The sequence below is a fragment of the Notamacropus eugenii genome, chromosome X, assembly GCF_028372415.1.
Source record: "Notamacropus eugenii isolate mMacEug1 chromosome X, mMacEug1.pri_v2, whole genome shotgun sequence".
Taxonomy (NCBI): domain Eukaryota; kingdom Metazoa; phylum Chordata; class Mammalia; order Diprotodontia; family Macropodidae; genus Notamacropus; species Notamacropus eugenii.
The window spans coordinates 94,357,287-94,379,746 of record NC_092879.1 but is presented as its reverse complement, the minus strand read 5'-3'; positions in this window follow the sequence as shown (position 1 = coordinate 94,379,746).

Here is a 22,460-nt window from a genome sequence, read left to right as displayed (position 1 = left end):
AGGACATTACAGGATGGTGGATAACAAAGCAAATGACATCACACGATGCTGGATAATAAATCAAAAGACGTCCCAGAATGGTAGACCTTAAATAAAATGACATCAGAGGATGAAAGCTAAGAAAGGAAATGACATCACATTATGCTAGGTAAAAAGTAAGAGGACATTACAGGATGCTGGGTAATAACCAAAATGACATCACAAAATGCTGGATAAAAAATAAAAAGATGTCAAAGAACGGCAGACCTTAAATAAAATGACATCAGAGGATGACAGCTAAGAAAGGAAATGACATCACATTATGCAAGGTAATGAATAAGATGACATTACAGGATGCCGGATAAAAAATAAAAAGACGTCACTTAATGGTAGACATTAATTAAAATGACATCAGAGGATGAGAGCTAAGAAAGGAAATGACTTCACATTAAGCCAGGTAATAAGTAAGAAGACATTACAGAATGGTGGACAATAAACAAAATGACATCACAGGATGCTGGACAATAAATAAAAAGACGTCACAGAATGGTAGACCTTAAATAATATGACATCAGAGGGTGAGAGCTGAGAAAGTTAATGACATCAGATTATGCTTGGTAAAAATAAGAGGACATTGCAGAATGCTGGGTAATAAACAAAATGACATCACAGGATGCTTCATAATAAATAAGAAGACGTCACAGAATGGCATACCCAAAATAAAATGACATCAGAGGATGAGAGTTAACAAATGAAATGCCATCACATTATGCAAGGGAATAAATTAGATGCCATTACAGGATGCTGGGTAAGAAACAAAATGACATCACAATGCTGGATATTAAATAAAAAGACATCACAGAATGGTAGAGTTTAAATAAATTGACGTGACAGGATGGTAGGTCACAAAGGAAATAACATCACAGTATGCTAGGTAGTAAATAACAGGACATGACAGGATGCGAAGTAATAAATCAAATGACATCACAGGATGCTGAATAAAGTATAAAAAAAATCACAGAATGGTAGACTTTGAATAACGTGACATCAGAGGATGGGAGCTACCAAGTGAAATGAGATCACATTATAATAGGTAATAAGTAAGAGCACATTACAGGATGCTGGGTAAAAAAAATGACATCACAGGATGCTGCATAACAAATAAAAAGACGTCACAGACTGGTAGACCTTAAATAAAATGACATCAGAGGATGAGAGCTAACAAAGGAAATGCCATCACATTATGCTAGGTAATAAATTAGATTACAATCCAGGATGCTGGGAAAGAAATAAAATGACATCACAGGATGTTGCATAATAAAAAAAAGACGTCACAGTATGGGAGACCTAAAATGAAATGATATCAGAGGATGAGAGTAAACAAAGGAAATGCCATCATATTATGCAATGGAATACATTAGATGACATTACAGGATGCTGGGTAATAAACAAAATGACATCTCAGTGCTGTATAAGAAATAAAAAGACATCACAGAATGGTAAATTCTACATAAATTGACATGACACGATGGTAGGTCAGAAAGGAAATAACATCACAGCATGCTAGGTAATAAATAACAGGACATGACAGGATGCGAAGTAATAAATGAAATGACATCACAGGATGCTGAATAAAGTATAAATAACATCACAGAATGGTAGATCTTAAATAAAGTGACATCAGAGGATGAGAGCTAAAAAGGAAATGACATCACATTATGCAAGGTAATATATTAGATGACATAACAGGATGCTGAGTAAGAAATAAAATGACAACACGGAATGATGGATAATAAATAAAAAGACATCACACAATGGCAGACCATAAATAAATTGACATCAGAGGATAAGAGGTAAGAAAGGAAATGACATCACATTATGCAAGGTAATAAATTAGATGACATCACAGGATGCTGGGTAAGAAACCAAGTGACATCTCAATGCTGGATAATAAATAAAAAGACATCACAGAATGGTAGAGTTTAAATAAATTGACATGACATGATGGTAGGTCACAAAGGAAATAACATCACAGTATGCTAGGTAGCAAATAACAGGATATGACAGGATGTGAAGTAATAAATGAAATGACATCACAGGATGCTGTATAAAGTATAAAAAACATCACAGAATGGTAGACCTTAAATAAAGTGACATCAGAGGATTGGAGCTAACAAGGGAAATGAGATCACATTATACTAGGTAATATGTAAGAGCACGTTACAGGATGCTGGGTAAAAAAAATGACATCCCAGGATGCTGCATAACAAATAAAAAGACGTCACAGACTGGTAGACCTTAAATAAAATGACATCAGAGGATGAGAGCTAACAAAGGAAATGCCATCACATTATGCTAGGTAATAAATTAGATTACAATCCAGGATGCTGGGAAAGAAATAAAATGACATCACAGGATGTTGCATAATAAAAAAAAGACGTCACAGTATGGGAGACCTAAAATGAAATGATATCAGAGGATGAGAGTAAACAAAGGAAATGCCATCATATTATGCAATGGAATAAATTAGATGACATTACAGGATGCTGGGTAATAAACAAAATGACATCTCAGTGCTGTATAAGAAATAAAAAGACATCACAGAATGGTAGATTCTACATAAATTGACATGACACGATGGTAGGTCAGAAAGGAAATAACATCACAGCATGCTAGGTAATAAATAACAGGACATGACAGGATGCGAAGTAATAAATGAAATGACATCACAGGATGCTGAATAAAGTATAAATAACATCACAGAATGGTAGATCTTAAATAAAGTGACATCAGAGGATGAGAGCTAAAAAGGAAATGACATCACATTATGCAAGGTAATATATTAGATGACATAACAGGATGCTGAGTAAGAAATAAAATGACAAGACAGGATGATGGATAATAAATAAAAAGACATCACACAATGGCAGACCTTAAATAAATTGACATCAGAGGATAAGAGGTAAGAAAGGAAATGACATCACATTATGCAAGGTAATAAATTAGATGACATAACAGTATGCAGGGTAAGAAATAAAATGACAAGACAGGATGATGGATAATAAATAAAAAGACGTCACTTAATGGTAGACCTTAAATAAAATGACATCAGAGGATGAGAGCTAAGAAAGGAAATGACTTCACATTATGCTAGGTAATAAATTAGATGACATAAGAGGATGCTGGGTAAGAAATAAAATGACAACACCGGATGATGGATAATAAATAAAAAGACGTCATAGAATGGTAGACCTTAAATAAAATGACATCAGAGGATGAGAGCTAAGAAAGGAAATGCCATCACATTACGCCAGGTAATAAGTAAGAGGACATTACAGGATGGTGGATAACAAAGCAAATGACATCACACGATGCTGGATAATAAATCAAAAGACGTCACAGAATGGTAGACCTTAAATAAAATGACATCAGAGGATGAGAGCTAAGAAAGGAAATGACATCACATTATGCTAGGTAAAAAGTAAGAGGACATTACAGGATGCTGGGTAATAACCAAAATGACATCACAAAATGCTGGATAAAAAATAAAAAGATGTCAAAGAACGGCAGACCTTAAATAAAATGACATCAGAGGATGACAGCTAAGAAAGGAAATGACATCACATTATGCAAGGTAATGAATAAGATGACATTACAGGATGCCGGATAAAAAATAAAAAGATGTCACTTAATGGTAGACATTAATTAAAATGACATCAGAGGATGAGAGCTAAGAAAGGAAATGACTTCACATTAAGCCAGGTAATAAGTAAGAGGACATTACAGAATGGTGGACAATAAACAAAATGACATCACAGGATGCTGGACAATAAATAAAAAGACGTCACAGAATGGTAGACCTTAAATAATATGACATCAGAGGATGAGAGCTGAGAAAGTTAATGACATCAGATTATGCTTGGTAAAAATAAGAGGACATTACAGAATGCTGGGTAATAAACAAAATGACATCACAGGATGCTTCATAATAAATAAGAAGACGTCACAGAATGGCAGATCCAAAATAAAATGACATCAGAGGATGAGAGTTAACAAAGGAAATGCCATCACATTATGCAAGGGAATAAATTAGATGCCATTACAGGATGCTGGGTAAGAAACAAAATGACATCACAATGCTGGATATTAAATAAAAAGACATCACAGAATGGTAGAGTTTAAATAAATTGACGTGACAGGATGGTAGGTCACAAAGGAAATAACATCACAGTATGCTAGGTAGTAAATCACAGGACATGACAGGATGCGAAGTAATAAATCAAATGACATCACAGGATGCTGAATAAAGTATAAAAAAAATGACAGAATGGTAGACCTTGAATAACGTGACATCAGAGGATGGGAGCTACCAAGGGAAATGAGATCACATTATAATAGGTAATAAGTAAGAGCACATTACAGGAGGCTGGGTAAAAAAAATGACATCACAGGATGCTGCATAACAAATAAAAAGACGTCACAGACTGGTAGACCTTAAATAAAATGACATCAGAGGATGAGAGCTAACAAAGGAAATGCCATCACATTATGCTAGGTAATAAATTAGATTACAATCCAGGATGCTGGGAAAGAAATAAAATGACATCACAGGATGTTGCATAATAAAAAAAAGACGTCACAGTATGGGAGACCTAAAATGAAATGATATCACAGGATGAGAGTAAACAAAGGAAATGCCATCATATTATGCAATGGAATAAATTAGATGACATTACAGGATGCTGGGTAATAAACAAAATGACATCTCAGTGCTGTATAAGAAATAAAAAGACATTACAGAATGGTAGATTCTACATAAATTGTCATGACACGATGGTAGGTCAGAAAGGAAATAACATCACAGCATGCTAGGTAATAAATAACAGGACATGACAGGATGCGAAGTAATAAATGAAATGACATCACAGGATGCTGAATAAAGTATAAAAAACATCACAGAATGGTAGATCTTAAATAAAGTGACATCAGAGGATGAGAGCTAAAAAGGAAAGGACATCACATTATGCAAGGTAATATATTAGATGACATAACAGGATGCTGAGTAAGAAATAAAATGACAACACGGAATGATGGATAATAAATAAAAAGACATCACACAATGGCAGACCTTAAATAAATTGACATCAGAGGATAAGAGGTAAGAAAGGAAATGACATCACATTATGCAAGGTAATAAATTAGATGACATAACAGGATGCAGGGTAAGAAATAAAATGACAAGACAGGATGATGGATAATAAATAAAAAGACGTCACTTAATGGTAGACCTTAAATAAAATGACATCAGAGGATGAGAGCTAAGAAAGGAAATGACTTCACATTATGCTAGGTAATAAATTAGATGACATAAGAGGATGCTGGGTAAGAAATAAAATGACAACACCGGATGATGGATAATAAATAAAAAGACGTCATAGAATGGTAGACCTTAAATAAAATGACATCAGAGGATGAGAGCTAAGAAAGGAAATGCCATCACATTACGCCAGGTAATAAGTAAGAGGACATTACAGGATGGTGGATAACAAAGCAAATGACATCACACGATGCTGGATAATAAATCAAAAGACGTCACAGAATGGTAGACCTTAAATAAAATGACATCAGAGGATGAGAGCTAAGAAAGGAAATGACATCACATTATGCTAGGTAAAAAGTAAGAGGACATTACAGGATGCTGGGTAATAACCAAAATGACATCACAAAATGCTGGATAAAAAATAAAAAGATGTCAAAGAACGGCAGACCTTAAATAAAATGACATCAGAGGATGACAGCTAAGAAAGGAAATGACATCACATTATGCAAGGTAATAAATAAGATGACATTACAGGATGCCGGATAAAAAATAAAAAGACGTCACTTAATGGTAGACATTAATTAAAATGACATCAGAGGATGAGAGCTAAGAAAGGAAATGACTTCACATTAAGCCAGGTAATAAGTAAGAGGACATTACAGAATGGTGGACAATAAACAAAATGACATCACAGGATGCTGGACAATAAATAAAAAGACGTCACAGAATGGTAGACCTTAAATAATATGACATCAGAGGATGAGAGCTGAGAAAGTTAATGACATCAGATTATGCTTGGTAAAAATAAGAGGACATTACAGAATGCTGGGTAATAAACAAAATGACATCACAGGATGCTTCATAATAAATAAGAAGACGTCACAGAATGGCAGACCCAAAATAAAATGACATCAGAGGATGAGAGTTAACAAAGGAAATGCCATCACATTATGCAAGGGAATAAATTAGATGCCATTACAGGATGCTGGGTAAGAAACAAAATGACATCACAATGCTGGATATTAAATAAAAAGACATCACAGAATGGTAGAGTTTAAATAAATTGACGTGACAGGATGGTAGGTGACAAAGGAAATAACATCACAGTATGCTAGGTAGTAAATAACAGGACATGACAGGATGCGAAGTAATAAATCAAATGACATCACAGGATGCTGAATAAAGTATAAAAAAAATCACAGAATGGTAGACCTTGAATAACGTGACATCAGAGGATGGGAGCTACCAAGGGAAATGAGATCACATTATAATAGGTAATAAGTAAGAGCACATTACAGGATGCTGGGTAAAAAAAATGACATCACAGGATGCTGCATAACAAATTAAAAGACGTCACAGACTGGTAGACCTTAAATAAAATGACATCAGAGGATGAGAGCTAACAAAGGAAATGCCATCACATTATGCTAGGTAATAAATTAGATTACAATCCAGGATGCTGGGAAAGAAATAAAATGACATCACAGGATGTTGCATAATAAAAAAAAGACGTCACAGTATGGGAGACCTAAAATGAAATGATATCAGAGGATGAGAGTAAACAAAGGAAATGCCATCATATTATGCAATGGAATACATTAGATGACATTACAGGATGCTGGGTAATAAACAAAATGACATCTCAGTGCTGTATAAGAAATAAAAAGACATCACAGAATGGTAGATTCCACATAAATTGACATGACACGATGGTAGGTCAGAAAGGAAATAACATCACAGCATGCTAGGTAATAAATAACAGGACATGACAGGATGCGAAGTAATAAATGAAATGGCATCACAGGATGCTGAATAAAGTATAAAAAACATCACAGAATGGTAGATCTTAAATAAAGTGACATCAGAGGATGAGAGCTAAAAAGGAAAGGACATCACATTATGCAAGGTAATATATTAGATGACATAACAGGATGCTGAGTAAGAAATAAAATGACAACACGGAATGATGGATAATAAATAAAAAGACATCACACAATGGCAGACCTTAAATAAATTGACATCAGAGGATAAGAGGTAAGAAAGGAAATGACATCACATTATGCAAGGTAATAAATTAGATGACATAACAGGTTGCAGGGTAAGAAATAAAATGACAAGACAGGATGATGGATAATAAATAAAAAGACGTCACTTAATGGTAGACCTTAAATAAAATGACATCAGAGGATGAGAGCTAAGAAAGGAAATGACTTCACATTATGCTAGGTAATAAATTAGATGACATAAGAGGATGTTGGGTAAGAAATAAAATGACAACACCGGATGATGGATAATAAATAAAAAGACGTCATAGAATGGTAGACCTTAAATAAAACGACATCAGAGGATGAGAGCTAAGAAAGGAAATGCCATCACATTACGCCAGGTAATAAGTAAGAGGACATTACAGGATGGTGGATAACAAAGCAAATGACATCACACGATGCTGGATAATAAATCAAAAGACGTCACAGAATGGTAGACCTTAAATAAAATGACATCAGAGGATGACAGCTAAGAAAGGAAATGACATCACGTTATGCAAGGTAAAAAGTAAGAGCACATTACAGGATGCTGCGTAATAACCAAAATGACATCACAAAATGCTGGATAAAAAATAAAAAGATGTCAAAGAACGGCAGACCTTAAATAAAATGACATCAGAGGATGACAGCTAAGAAAGGAAATGACATCACATTATGCAAGGTAATAAATAAGATGACATTACAGGATGCCGGATAAAAAATAAAAAGATGTCACTTAATGGTAGACATTAATTAAAATGACATCAGAGGATGAGAGCTAAGAAAGGAAATGACTTCACATTAAGCCAGGTAATAAGTAAGAGGACATTACAGAATGGTGGACAATAAACAAAATGACATCACAGGATGCTGGACAATAAATAAAAAGACGTCACAGAATGGTAGACCTTAAATAATATGACATCAGATGATGAGAGCTGAGAAAGATAATGACATCAGATTATGCTTGGTAAAAATAAGAGGACATTACAGAATGCTGGGTAATAAACAAAATGACATCACAGGATGCTTCATAATAAATAAGAAGACGTCACAGAATGGCAGACCCAAAATAAAATGACATCAGAGGATGAGAGTTAACAAAGGAAATGCCATCACATTATGCAAGGGAATAAATTAGATGCCATTACAGGATGCTGGGTAAGAAACAAAATGACATCACAATGCTGGATATTAAATAAAAAGACATCACACAATGGCAGACCTTAAATAAATTGACATCAGAGGATCAGAGGTAAGAAAGGAAATGACATCACATTATGCAAGGTAATAAATTAGATGACATAACAGGATGCAGGGTAAGAAATAAAATGACAAGACAGGATGATGGATAATAAATAAAAAGACGTCACTTAATGGTAGACCTTAAATAAAATGACATCAGAGGATGAGAGCTAAGAAAGGAAATGACTTCACATTATGCTAGGTAATAAATTAGATGACATAAGAGGATGCTGGGTAAGAAATAAAATGACAACACCGGATGATGGATAATAAGTAAAAAGACGTCATAGAATGGTAGACCTTAAATAAAATGACATTAGAGGATGAGTGTTAGAAAGGAAATGCCATCACATTACGCCAGGTAATAAGTACGAGGACATTACAGGATGGTGGATAACAAAGCAAATGACATCACACGATGCTGGATAATAAATCAAAAGACGTCACAGAATGGTAGACCTTAAATAAAATGACATCAGAGGATGAGAGCTAAGAAAGGAAATGACATCACATTATGCTAGGTAAAAAGTAAGAGGACATTACAGGATGCTGGGTAATAACCAAAATGACATCACAAAATGCTGGATAAAAAATAAAAAGATGTCAAAGAACGTCAGACCTTAAATAAAATGACATCAGAGGATGACAGCTAAGAAAGGAAATGACATCACATTATGCAAGGTAATGAATAAGATGACATTACAGGATGCCGGATAAAAAATAAAAAGACGTCACTTAATGGTAGACATTAATTAAAATGACATCAGAGGATGAGAGCTAAGAAAGGAAATGACTTCACATTAAGCCAGGTAATAAGTAAGAGGACATTACAGAATGGTGGACAATAAACAAAATGACATCACAGGATGCTGGACAATAAATAAAAAGACGTCACAGAATGGTAGACCTTAAATAATATGACATCAGAGGATGAGAGCTGAGAAAGTTAATGACATCAGATTATGCTTGGTAAAAATAAGAGGACATTACAGAATGCTGGGTAATAAACAAAATGACATCACAGGATGCTTCATAATAAATAAGAAGACGTCACAGAATGGCAGACCCAAAATAAAATGACATCAGAGGATGAGAGTTAACAAAGGAAATGCCATCACATTATGCAAGGGAATAAATTAGATGCCATTACAGGATGCTGGGTAAGAAACAAAATGACATCACAATGCTGGATATTAAATAAAAAGACATCACAGAATGGTAGAGTTTAAATAAATTGACGTGACAGGATGGTAGGTCACAAAGGAAATAACATCACAGTATGCTAGGTAGTAAATAACAGGACATGACAGGATGCGAAGTAATAAATCAAATGACATCACAGGATGCTGAATAAAATATAAAAAAACATCACAGAATGGTAGACCTTGAATAACGTGACATCAGAGGATGGGAGCTACCAAGGGAAATGAGATCACATTATAATAGATAATAAGTAAGAGCACATTACAGTTTGCTGGGTAAAAAAAATGACATCACAGGATGCTGCATAACAAATAAAAAGACGTCACAGACTGGTAGACCTTAAATAAAATGACATCAGAGGATGAGAGCTAACAAAGGAAATGCCATCACATTATGCTAGGTAATAAATTAGATTACAATCCAGGATGCTGGGAAAGAAATAAAATGACATCACAGGATGTTGCATAATAAAAAAAAGACGTCACAGTATGGGAGACCTAAAATGAAATGATATCAGAGGATGAGAGTAAACAAAGGAAATGCCATCATATTATGCAATGGAATACATTAGATGACATTACAGGATGCTGGGTAATAAACAAAATGACATCTCAGTGCTGTATAAGAAATAAAAAGACATCACAGAATGGTAGATTCTACATAAATTGACATGACACGATGGTAGGTCAGAAAGGAAATAACATCACAGCAAGCTAGGTAATAAATAACAGGACATGACAGGATGCGAAGTAATAAATGAAATGACATCACAGGATGCTGAATAAAGTATAAAAAAAATCACAGAATGGTAGACCTTGAATAACGTGACATCAGAGGATGGGAGCTACCAAGGGAAATGAGATCACATTATAATAGGTAATAAGTAAGAGCACATTACAGGATGCTGGGTAAAAAAAATGACATCACAGGATGCTGCATAACAAATTAAAAGACGTCACAGACTGGTAGACCTTAAATAAAATGACATCAGAGGATGAGAGCTAACAAAGGAAATGCCATCACATTATGCTAGGTAATAAATTAGATTACAATCCAGGATGCTGGGAAAGAAATAAAATGACATCACAGGATGTTGCATAATAAAAAAAAGACGTCACAGTATGGGAGACCTAAAATGAAATGATATCAGAGGATGAGAGTAAACAAAGGAAATGCCATCATATTATGCAATGGAATACATTAGATGACATTACAGGATGCTGGGTAATAAACAAAATGACATCTCAGTGCTGTATAAGAAATAAAAAGACATCACAGAATGGTAGATTCTACATAAATTGACATGACACGATGGTAGGTCAGAAAGGAAATAACATCACAGCAAGCTAGGTAATAAATAACAGGACATGACACGATGCGAAGTAATAAATGAAATGACATCACAGGATGCTGAATAAAGTATAAAAAACATCACAGAATGGTAGATCTTAAATAAAGTGACATCAGAGGATGAGAGCTAAAAAGGAAATGACATCACATTATGCAAGGTAATATATTAGATGACATAACAGGATGCTGAGTAAGAAATAAAATGACAACACAGAATGATGGATAATAAATAAAAAGACACCACACAATGGCAGACCTTAAATAAATTGTCATCAGAGGATAAGAGGTAAGAAAGGAAATGACACCACATTATGCAAGGTAATAAATTAGATGACATAACAGGATGCAGGGTAAGAAATAAAATGACAACACAGGATGATGGATAATAAATAAAAAGACGTCACTTAATGGTAAACCTTAAATAAAATGACATCAGAGGATGAGAGCTAAGAAAGGAAATGCCATCACATTCCGCCAGGTAATAAGTAAGAGAACATTACAGGATGGTGGGTAACAAACCAAATGACATCACACAATGCTGGATAATAAATCAAAAGACGTCACAGAATGGTAGACCTTACATAAAATGACATCAGAGGATGAGAGCTAAGAAAGCAAATGACATCACATTATGCTAGGTAAAAAGTAAGAGGACATTACAGGATGCTGGGCAATAACCAAAATGACATCACAAAATGCTGGATAAAAAATAAAAAGATGTCAAAGAACGTCAGACCTTAAATAAAATGACATCAGAGGATGACAGCTAAGAAAGGAAATGACATCACATTATGCAAGGTAATAAATAAGATGACATTACAGGATGCCGGATAAAAAATAAAAAGATGTCACTTAATGGTAGACATTAATTAAAATGACATCAGAGGGTGAGAGCTAAGAAAGGAAATGACTTCACATTAAGCCAGGTAATAAGTAAGAGGACATTACAGAATGGTGGACAATAAACAAAATGACATCACAGGATGCTGGACAATAAATAAAAAGACGTCACAGAATGGTAGACCTTAAATAATATGACATCAGAGGATGAGAGCTGAGAAAGTTAATGACATCAGATTATGCTTGGTAAAAATAAGAGGACATTAGAGAATGCTGGGTAATAAACAAAATGACATCACAGGATGCTGGATAATAAACAAGAAGACGTCACAGAATGGCAGACCCCAAATAAAATGACATCAGAGGATGAGAGTTAACAAAGGAAATGCCATCACATTATGCAAGGGAATAAATTAGATGCCACTACAGGATGCTGGGTAAGAAACAAAATGACATCACAATGCTGGATATTAAATAAAAAGACATTACAGAATGGTAGAGTTTAAATAAATTGACGTGACAGGATGGTAGGTCACAAAGGAAATAACATCACAGTACGCTAGGCAGCAAATAACAGGATATGACAGGATGTGAAGTAATAAATGAAATGACATCACAGGATGCTGAATAAAGTATAAAAAAACATCACAGAATGGTAGACCTTAAATAAAGTGACATCAGAAGATTGGAGCTAACAAGGGAAATGAGATCACATTATACTAGGTAATATGTAAGAGCACGTTACAGGATGATGGGTAATAACAAAAATGACATCACAGGATGCTGTGTAATAAATAGAATGACAGCACAGGATGTTGCAAAACAAATAAAAAGACGTCACAGCATGGTAGACCTAAAATGAAATGACATCAGAGGATGAGAGCTAATAAAGGAAATGCCATCACATTATGCAAGGGAATAAATTAGATGCCATGACAGGATGCTGGGTAAGAAACAAAATGACATCACAATGCTGGATATTAAATAAAAAGACATCACAGAATGGTAGAGTTTAAATAAATTGACGTGACAGGATGGTAGGTCACAAAGGAAATAACATCACAGTACGCTAGGTAGCAAATAACAGGATATGACAGGATGTGAAGTAACAAATGAAATGACATCACAGGATGCTGAATAAAGTATAAAAAAAACAGCACAGAATGGTAGACCTTGAATAACGTGACATCAGAGGATGGGAGCTACCAAGGGAAATGAGATCACATTATAATAGGTAATAAGTAAGAGCACATTACAGAATGCTGGGGAAAAATAAATGACATCACAGGATGCTGCATAGCAAATAAAAAGACGTCACAGACTGGTAGACCTTAAATAAAATGACATAAGAAGATGAGAGCTAACCAAGGAAATGCCATCACATTATGCTAGGTAATAAATTAGATTACAATCCAGGATTCTGGGAAAGAAATAAAATGACATCACAGGATGTTGCATAATAAAAAAAAGACGTCACAGCATGGGAGACCTAAAATGAAATGATATCAGAGGATGAGAGTTAACAAAGGAAATGCCATCATATTGTGCAAGGGAATAAATTAGATGACATTACAGGATGCTGGGTAATAAACAAAATGACATCTCAGTGCTGTATAAAAAATAAAAAGACATCACAGAATGGTAGATTCTAAATAAATTGACATGACACGATGGTAGGTCAGAAAGGAAATAACATCACAGCATGCTAGGTAATAAATAACAGGACATGACAGGATGCGAAGTAATAAATCAAATGACATCACAGGATGCTGAATAAAGTATAAAAAACATCACGGAATGGGAGATTTTAAATTAAAGTGACATCAGAGGATGAGAGCTAAAAAGGAAATGACATCACATTAAGCCAGGTAATAAGTAAGAGGACATTACAGAATGGTGGACAATAAACAAAATGACATCACAGGATGCTGGACAATAAATAAAAAGACGTCACAGAATGGTAGACCTTAAATAATATGGCATCAGAGGATGAGAGCTGAGAAAGTTAATGACATCAGATTATGCTTGGTAAAAATAAGAGGACATTACAGAATGCTGGGTAATAAACAAAATGACATCACAGGATGCTGGATAATAATAAGAAGACGTCATAGAATGGCAGACCCAAAATAAAATGACATCAGAGGATGAGAGTTAGCAAAGGAAATGCCATCACATTATGCAAGGGAATAAATTAGATGCCATTACAGGATGCTGGGTAATAAACAAAATGACATCACAATGCTGGATATTAAAAAAAAAAGACATCACAGAATGGTAGAGTTTAAATAAATTGACATGACAGGATGGTAGGTCACAAAGGAAATAACATCACAGTATGCTAGGTAGTAAATAACAGGACATGACAGGGTGCGAAGTAATAAATCAAATGACATCACAGGATGCTGAATAAAGTATAAAAAAAACATCACAGAATGGTAGACTTTGAATAACGTGACATCAGAGGATGGGAGCTAAGAAAGGAAATGACATCACATTATGATAGGTAATAAATTAGATTACAATCCAGGATGCTGGGAAAGAAATAAAATGACATCACAGGATGTTGCATAATAAAAGAAAGACGTCACAGTATGGGGCCCCTAAAATGAAATGATATCAGAGGATGAGAGTTAACAAAGGAAATGCCATCATATTATGCAAGGGAATAAATTAGATGACATTACAGGATGCTGGGTAAGAAACAAAATGACATCTCAGTGCTGTATAAGAAATAAAAAAGACATCACAGAATGGTAGATTCTAAATAAAATTGACATGACACGATGGTAGGTCAGAAAGGAAATAACATCACAGCATGCTAGGTAATAAATAACAGGATATGACAGGATGTGAAGTAATCAAATGTAAATGACATCACAGGATGCTGAATAAAGTATAAAAAAAACATCACAGAAGGGTAGACCTTAAATAAAGTGACATCAGAAGATTGGAGCTAACAAGGGAAATGAGATCACATTATACTAGGTAATATGTAACAGCACGTTACAGGATGCTGGGTAATAACAAAAATGACATCACAGGATGCTGAATAAACTATAAAAAAACATCACAGAATGGTAGATTAAATAAAGTGACATCAGAGGATGAGAGCTAAAAAGGAAAGGACATCACATTATGCAATGTAATATATTAGATGACATAACAGGATGCTGAGTAAGAAATAAAATGACAACACGGAATGATGGATAATAAATAAAAAGACATCACACAATGGCAGACCTTAAATAAATTGACATCAGAGGATAAGAGGTAAGAAAGGAAATGACATCACATTATGCAAGGTAATAAATTAGATGACATAACAGGATGCTGGGTAAGAAATAAAATGACAACACAGGATGATGGATAATAAATAAAAAGACGTCATAGAATGGTAGACCTTAAATAAAATGACATCAGAGGATGAGAGCTAAGAAAGGAAATGCCATCACATTACGCCAGGTAATAAGTAAGGGGACATTACAGATGGTGGATAACAAAGCAAATGACATCACACGATGCTGGATAATAAATCAAAAGACGTCACAGAATGTAGGACTTTAAATAAAATGACATCAGAGGATGAGAGCTAAGAAAGGAAATGACATCACATTATGCTAGGTAAAAAGTAAGACGACATTACAGGATGCTGGGTAATAACCAAAATGACATTACAAAATGCTGGATATAAAATAAAAAGATGTCAAAGAACGGCAGACCTTAAATAAAATTCCATCAGAGGATGACAGCTAAGAAAGAAAATGACATCACATTATGCAAAGGTATAAATAAGATGACATTACAGGATGCGAGATAAAAAATAAGAGACGTCACTTAATGGTAGACCATTAATTAAAATGACATCAGGGATGAGAGCTAAGAAAGAAATGACTTCACATTAAGCCAGGTCATAAGTAAGAGGGACATTACAGAATGGTGGACAATAAACAAAATGACATCACAGAGCTGGACAATAAATAAAACGACGTCACAGAATGGGTAGATCTTAAATAAAGTGACATCAGAGGATGAGAGCTAGAAAAGAAATGACATCACATTATCCAAGGTAATATATTCGATGACATAACAGGATGCTGTAGTAAGAAATAAAATGACAACACGGAATGATGGATAATAAATAAAAAGACATCACACAATGGCAGACCTTAAATAAATTGACATCAGATGATAAGAGGTAAGAAAGGAAATGACATCATATTATGCAAGGTAATAAATTAGATGGAATAACAGGATGCAGGGTAAGAAATAAAATGACAACACCGGATGATGGATAGTAAATAAAAAGACGTCATAGAATGGTAGACCTAAATAAAATGACATCAGAGGATGAGAGCTAAGAAAGGAAATGCCCATCACATTACGCCAGGTAATAAGTAAGAGGACATTACAGGATGGTGGATAACAAAGCAAATGACATCACACGATGCTGGATAATAAATCAAAAGACGTCACAGAATGGTAGACCTTAAATAAAATGACATCAGAGGATGAGAGCTAAGAAAGCAAATGACATCACATTATGCTAGGTAAAAAGTAAGAAGACATTACAGGATGCTGGGTAATAACCAAAATGACATCACAAAATGCTGGATAAAACATAAAAAGATGTCAAAGAACGGTAGACCTTAAATAAAATGACATCAGAGGATGAGAGCTAAGAAAGGAAATGCCATCACATTACGCCAGGTAATAAGTAAGAGGACATTACAGGATGGTGGATAATAAAGCAAATGACATCACACGATGCTGGATAATAAATCAAAAGACGTCACAGAATGGTAGACCTTAAATAAAATGACATCAGAGGATGAGAGCTAAGAAAGAAAATGACATCACATTATGCTAGGTAAAAAGTAAGAGGACATTACAGGATGCTGGGTAATAACCAAAATGACATCACAAAATGCTGGATAAAAAATAAAAAGATGTCAAAGAACGGCAGACCTTAAATAAAATTCCATCAGAGGATGACAGCTAAGAAAGGAAATGACATCACATTATGCAAGGTAATAAATAAGATGACATTACAGGATGCCAGATAAAAAATAAAAAGACGTCACTTAATGGTAGACATTAATTAAAATGACATCAGAGGATGAGAGCTAAGAAAGAAAATGACTTCACATTAAGCCAGGTAATAAGTAAGAGGACATTACAGAATGGTGGACAATAAACAAAATGACATCACAGGATGCTGGACAATAAATAAAAAGACGTCACAGAATGTTAGACCTTAAATAATATGACATCAGAGGATGAGAGCTGAGAAAGTTAATGACATCAGATTATGCTTGGTAAAAAGAAGAGGACATTACAGAATGCTGGGTAATAAACAAAACGACATCACAGGATGCTGGATAATAAATAAGAAGACGTCACAGAATGGCAGACCCCAAATAAAATGACATCAGAGGATGAGAGTTCACAAAGGAAATGCCATCACATTATGCAAGGGAATAAATTAGATGCCATTTCAGGATGCTGGGTAAGAAACAAAAGGACATCACAATGCTGGATATTAAATAAAAAGCCATCACAGAATGGTAGAGTTTAAATAAATTGACGTGACTGGATGGTAGGTCACAAAGGAAATAACATCACAGTACGCTAGGTAGCAAATAACAGGACATGACAGGATGAGAAGTAATAAATGAAATGACATCACAGGATGCTGAATAAAGTATAAAAAAAACATCACAGAATGGTAGACCTTGAATAATGTGACATCAGAGGATGGGAGGTACCAAGGGAAATGAGATCACATTATGATAGGTAATAAGTAAGAGCACATTACAGGATGCTGGGTAAAAAAAATGACATCACAGGATGCTGCATAGCAAATAAAAAGACGTCACAGACCGGTAGACCTTAAATAAAATGACATCAGAAGATGAGAGCTAACAAAGGAAATGCCATTACATTATGCTAGGTAATAAATTAGATTACAATCCAGGATGCTGGGAAAGAAATAAAATGACATCACAGGATGTTGCATAATAAAAAAAAGACGTCAAAATATGGGAGACCTAAAATGAAATGATATCAGAGGATGAGAGTTAACAAAGGAAATGCCATCATATTATGCAAGGGAATAAATTAGATGACATTACAGGATGCTGGGTAAGAAACAAAATGACATCTCAGTGCTGTATAAGAAATAAAAAGACATCACAGAATGGTAGATTCTAAATAAATTGACATGACACGATGGTAGGACAGAAAGGAAATAACATCACAGCATGCTATGTAATAAATAACAGGACATGACAGGATGCGAAGTAATAAATCAAGTGACATCACAGGATGCTGAATAAAGTATAAAAAAACATCACAGAATGGTAGATCTTAAATAAAGTGACATCAGAGGATGAGAGCCAAAAAGGAAAGGACATCACATTATGCAAGGTAATATATTAGATGACATAACAGGATGCTGAGTAAGAAATAAAATGACAACACGGAATGATGGATAATAAATAAAAAGACATCACACAATGGCAGACCTTAAATAAATTGACATCAGAGGATAAGAGGTAAGAAAGGAAATGACATCACATTATGCAAGGTAATAAATTAGATGACATAACAGGATGCAGGGTAAGAAATAAAATGACAACACAGGATGATGGATAATAAATAAAAAGACGTCACTTAATGGTAGACCTTAAATAAAATGACATCAGAGGATGAGAGCTAAGAAAGGAAATGACTTCACATTATGCTAGGTAATAAATTAGATGACATAAGAGGATGCTGGGTAAGAAATAAAATGATAACACCGGATGATGGATAATAAATAAAAAGACGTCATACAATGGTAGACCTTAAATAAAATGACATCAGAGGATGAGAGCTAAGAAAGGAAATGCCATCATATTACGCCAGGTAATAAGTAAGAGGACATTACAGGATGGTGGATAACAAAGCAAATGACATCACACGATGCTGGATAATAAATCAAAAGACGTCACAGAATGGTAGACCTTAAATAAAATGACATCAGAGGATGAGAGCTAAGAAAGGAAATGACATCACATTATGCTAGGTAAAAAGTAAGAGGACATTACAGGATGTTGGGTAATAACCAAAATGACATCACAAAATGCTGGATAAAAAATAAAAAGATGTCAAAGAACAGCAGACCTTTAATGAAATGACATCAGAGGATGACAGCTAAGAAAGGAAATGACATCACATTATGCAAGGTAATAAATAAGATGACATCACAGGATGCTGGGTAAGAAACCAAGTGACATCTCAATGTTGGATAATAAATAAAAAGACATCACAGAATGGTAGAGTTTAAATAAATTGACATGACATGATGGTAGGTCACAAAGGAAATAACATCACAGTATGCTAGGTAGCAAATAAGAGGATATGACAGGATGTGAAGTAATAAATAAAATGACATCACAGGATGCTGAAGAAAGTATAAAAAAACATCACAGAATGGTAGACCTTAAATAAAGTGACATCAGAAGATTGGAGCTAACAAGGGAAATGAGATCATATTATACTAGGTAATATGTAAGAGCATGTTACAGGATGCTGGGTAATAAAAAAATGACATCACAGGATGCTGCATAACAAATACAAAGACGTCACAGACTGGTAGACCTTAAATAAAATGACATCAGAGGATGAGAGCTAACAAAGGAAATGCCATCACATTATGCAAGGTAATAAATTAGATGACATTACAGGATGCTGGACAATAAATAAAAAGACGTCACAGAATGGTAGACCTTAAATAATATGACATCAGAGGATGAGAGCTGAGAAAGTTAATGACATCAGATTATGCTTGGTAAAAATAAGAGGACATTACAGAATTCTGGGTAATAAACAAAATGACATCACAGGATGCTTCATAATAAATAAGAAGACGTCACAGAATGGCAGACCCAAAATAAAATGACATCAGAGGATGAGAGTTAACAAAGGAAATGCCATCACATTATGCAAGGGAATAAATTAGATGCCATTACAGGATGCTGGGTAAGAAACAAAATGACATCACAATGCTGGATATTAAATAAAAAGACATCACAGAATGGTAGAGTTTAAATAAATTGACGTGACAGGATGGTAGGTCACAAAGGAAATACATCACAGTACGCTAGGTAGCAAATAACAGTATATGACAGGATGTGAAGTAATAAATGAAATGACATCACAGGATGCTGAATAAAGTATAAAAAACATCACAGAATGGTAGACCTCAAATAAAGTGACATCAGAAGATTGGAGCTAAAAAGGGAAATGAGATCACATTATACTCGGTAATATGTAAGAGCACGTTAAAGCATGCTGGGTAATAAAAAAAATGACATCACAGGGTGCTGCATAACAAATACAAAGATGTCACAGTATGATACACCTTAAATAAAATGACATCTGAGGATGAGAGCTAACAAAGGAAATGCCATCACGTTATGCTACGTAATAAATTAGATGACATTTCAGGATGCTGTGTAATAAATAGAATGACAGCACAGGATGTTGCAAAACAAATAAAAAGACGTCACAGCATGGTAGACCTAAAATGAAATGACATCAGAGGATGAGAGCTAATAAAGGAAATGCCATCACATTATGCAAGGGAATAAATTAGATGCCATGACAGGATGCTGGGTAAGAAACAAAATGACATCACAATGCTGGATATTAAATGAAAAGATGTCACAGAATGGTAGAGTTTAAATAAATTGACGTGACAGGATGGTAGGTCACAAAGGAAATAACATCACAGTACGCTAGGTAGCAAATAACAGGATATGACAGGATGTGAAGTAACAAATGAAATGACATCACAGGATGCTGAATAAAGTATAAAAAAAACAGCACAGAATGGTAGACCTTGAATAACGTGACATCAGAGGATGGGAGCTACCAAGGGAAATGAGATCACATTATAATAGGTAATAAGTAAGAGCACATTACAGAATGCTGGGGAAAAATAAATGACATCACAGGATGCTGCATAGCAAATAAAAAGACGTCACAGACTGGTAGACCTTAAATAAAATGACATAAGAAGATGAGAGCTAACCAAGGAAATGCCATCACATTATGCTAGGTAATAAATTAGATTACAATCCAGGATTCTGGGAAAGAAATAAAATGACATCACAGGATGTTGCATAATAAAAAAAAGACGTCACAGCATGGGAGACCTAAAATGAAATGATATCAGAGGATGAGAGTTAACAAAGGAAATGCCATCATATTGTGCAAGGGAATAAATTAGATGACATTACAGGATGCTGGGTAATAAACAAAATGACATCTCAGTGCTGTATAAAAAATAAAAAGACATCACAGAATGGTAGATTCTAAATAAATTGACATGACACGATGGTAGGTCAGAAAGGAAATAACATCACAGCATGCTAGGTAATAAATAACAGGACATGACAGGATGCGAAGTAATAAATCAAATGACATCACAGGATGCTGAATAAAGTATAAAAAACATCACGGAATGGGAGATTTTAAATTGAAGTGACATCAGAGGATGAGAGCTAAAAAGGAAATGACATCACATTATGCAAGGTAATATATTAGATGACATAACAGGATGCTGAGTAAGAAATAAAATGACAACACAGAATGATGGATAATAAATAAAAAGACATCACACAATGGCAGACCTTAAATAAATTGCCATCAGAGGATAAGAGGTAAGAAAGGAAATGACATCACATTATGCAAGGTAATAAATTAGATGACATAACAGGATGCAGGGTAAGAAATAAAATGAAAACACCGGATGATGGCTAATAAATAAAAAGACGTCATAGAATGGTAGACCTTAAATAAAATGACATCAGAGGATGAGAGCTAAGAAAGGAAATGACATCACATTATTCTAGGTAAAAAGTAAGAGGACATTACAGGATGCTGGGCAATAACCAAAATGACATCACAAAATGGTGGATAAAAAATAAAAAGATGTCAAAGAACGGCAGACCTTAAATAAAATGACATCAGAGGATGACAGCTAAGAAAGGAAATGACATCACATTATGCAAGGTAATAAATAAGATGACATTACAGGATGCCGGATAAAAAATAAAAAGACGTCACTTAATGGTAGACATTAATTAAAATGACATCAGAGGATGAGAGCTAAGAAAGGAAATGACTTCACATTAAGCCAGGTAATTAGTTAGAGGAAATTACAGAATGGTGGACAATAAACAAAATGACATCACAGGATGCTGGACAATAAATAAAAAGACGTCACAGAATGGTAGACCTTAAATAATATGACATCAGAGGATGAGAGCTGAGAAAGTTAATGACATCAGATTATGCTTGGTAAAAATAAGAGGACATTACAGAATGCTGGGTAATAAACAAAATGACATCACAGTATGCTGGATAATAAATAAGAAGACGTCACAGAATGGCAGACCCAAAATAAAATGACATCAGAGGATGAGAGTTAACAAAGGAAATGCCATCAT